Genomic DNA, 2,739 nt, shown 5'->3' with positions numbered 1-2,739 from the left:
TGAGTGGGTCTGCCAAAATCCTTCCCACCTACCCACATTAAACGCTGATAATTTAATGTGTAATTTTCATAACAATGTTTTATAAGAGCATATATACTGTGTTTCAGTAGAAATTCTTGTGCTCCCTGAATGTTTTCAACTTTATGGGCCAAAAAATTATTGCAAAGAATCAAGGATGGCAACACATATACGAGCATGTGTCTGGAAACCTGTTTTGAAGGTGGAGGCTGGTGAAGTGGGAGGGTGGCTTGGGCCCTTCCAGTCTGCTTTCCTCTTGGGGTAATTTCACCAAATGCTATTTGAACCTATAAAGTCCAAGAGCAAAAAAAAGTAATTATTGGGCCTTACCTCCCTGTTGAAGTAGGTGGAGAGGTGGGATAGGAAAATACATTGTCAGCTTTAATCTGCCTCAGGTTCCCTGTCCCAGGGCCTGACTTCTCTAACTTTTCTTCCTAGGAATTGTGGTTCTTTTCACATTTTCCAGGAACTTGATCATGGACACGCTTCCCCTCACCCCTGTAATTATGACAGAGTTGGATACTTAAATTTGGTAATTTCTTTATTTTTGTAGAAGACAGGCCAGCTTGGCCCGAGCTGCCAATTCTTTAATGTGTTAATATTTTTTTTCTCTTCAAAGTGGAACAGGTCAGAGACTAGCAAACCTGAAGAACAGAAATGGGACCCACTGAAGATGTTCTCTCAGCAGTTCTCTAAATCACCTCCATGACATCTTCATACAAGTGGATATATGAGCCAATGGGAAATGCTTTGTAGTTCATATAAAAAATTGGCTAACATCCAGAGACTTCTAGGTGATGGACACTATTTTTGTAAAGAAGTGTTAATGATGTATTTGAAAATATTACACAAGAATATGTCTGCCATGAAAGAACATTCAGCTGTTTTCTTGGAATGGGTGGGGAGGAAATGAGCAAAGGGCTGTCTTGTGTGGGTGTCTAGACCCTTACCTCAAGATGAATAAATAAAGTTGTGTTTGCTCAAATCTGTGCCTGCTCAATACGTTCTCAGTCACACTTGGGAAACTGAGGCAGACAAATGCAGAAAATGTATTTTCCCAACCCACCTCTCCCCCCACCTAAGTAGGGAGGTGGTGGTTGTTGGGTACCATTGAGTTGCTGCTCTATAGGGTTTCCTGGGCTGTCATCTTTACAGGAGGAGATTTTCCCATGGAGATACTGGGTGGGTTTGAACCACCAACCTCTCGGTTAGCAGCCGAACGCTTAACCATTTATCAGGGATCCTTAAGTCAGGAGATAGGACCCAGGTAATTGTCTCTTTGCTTTTTGAAATTTTCAGGTTCAAATACCATTTGGTGAAAACACCACAATATTACACATGGAAAGCCTATGAGAATTCCTTAAGATCAAGACAGTAGTTTATTTTACTCTAATAAAAATAACATTTTGAATGTGAGAAGAATTTCTGGAGGATAAGAAAAGGAATATCTGCCTTTAGTTCTTAATACTATAAGCCTTCTGTTCTAGTGCTGGAGTTCCTTACTCCACTATCAGAAGTTGCACAGAGGGAACGTGAGGCAATGGGACAACATGGGGCCACCTGGATGACATGGTGGGAGCTCCATAAATCATGCCAATGGAGCCCTTTTCAATGCTTAATGCAGGGCCAAGAACCCAGTTAGCACTCAATAAATATTAATTGTAAATACAACTGTGAGTCCACAGCTAGAATAATGTGGTGCCAGTTTTTCCAGAAATGAACAAATTGGCTGGAGGAACAGAAAGACCAAGGGAAATGATTTTACCGGCTGGAGGAATGGATTGAAAAGAGAGGCTTAAACCATGTGCAGCTGAATAGGACGGTGATGAAGAGTCAGCGTGATGACTATTTATGAATATAAGAGGACACAAATGCCAAAGGGGTTCAGGAACTGTTCAGTTCACTATATGGAGGTTTGACTACAGTGATAGGCAATAAACAACATAGTTAATTGTGAGACAGTTCTCTGTTAATTTACTCAGGTAAGATGCCACTAGCAAGGCATTAGAAAATATATTTGAGATTTCAGACATCTCACAACCCACAGTGAAGACAGGGGCCTAGTTGGGACCTTATGTTCTCTCTTCTGACCACTTAGGGTTCTTCTAGGTTGTGGATTTCCATCTCTACTCTCTCATCTCACTGCCCTATTCCCCTTGAGTTTCCTTTGCTGTCTTTAGTTCTCCCATCTTGTCTCGTACATCTACTGTACAAAATAGACCTTTTTATACCTGGAAATATTTCCCTTCTTTATCATAATACTTTATTAGATCATGTCTGCCACCTTACTCAAAATCCTGTGAAGGCCCTTCTGTGAAGCTTATCCTAAACTGAGAGCAAGATGTCTGCTTACCCTTGTTCTCTCTGAAACAAGGTCTAGGCGACATGTCCCCCGATACCAGTGAGTCTGACACCAACTTTACCCCCTTGAGTTGTTCGAAGAGTATGGAGCTGGGTTTGATTAAGATCCAGGAGATACGGACTCAGTTCAGGGCTATCTGAACCAGAAAAAAAATCCATTGCCCTCTTGTCAATTCTGACTCAGTGACCCGATGGGACAGAATAGAACTGCCCCATAGGGTTTCCATGGAGCACCTGGTGGACCCGAACTGCTGACCTTTTGTTTAGCAACTGTACCTCTTAACTGTTACACCACCAGGGTTTCCGATCCAGAAAAGACTAATATAGTTAACCTTATGATTGAAGATCCCACCAGTGTAA

The sequence above is a fragment of the Loxodonta africana genome, chromosome 14 (genome assembly GCF_030014295.1).
Source record: "Loxodonta africana isolate mLoxAfr1 chromosome 14, mLoxAfr1.hap2, whole genome shotgun sequence".
In the NCBI taxonomy this organism is placed as follows: Eukaryota; Metazoa; Chordata; class Mammalia; order Proboscidea; family Elephantidae; genus Loxodonta; species Loxodonta africana.
The sequence above is the reverse complement of the archived record's forward strand: the minus strand, read 5'-3'. Positions refer to the sequence as shown.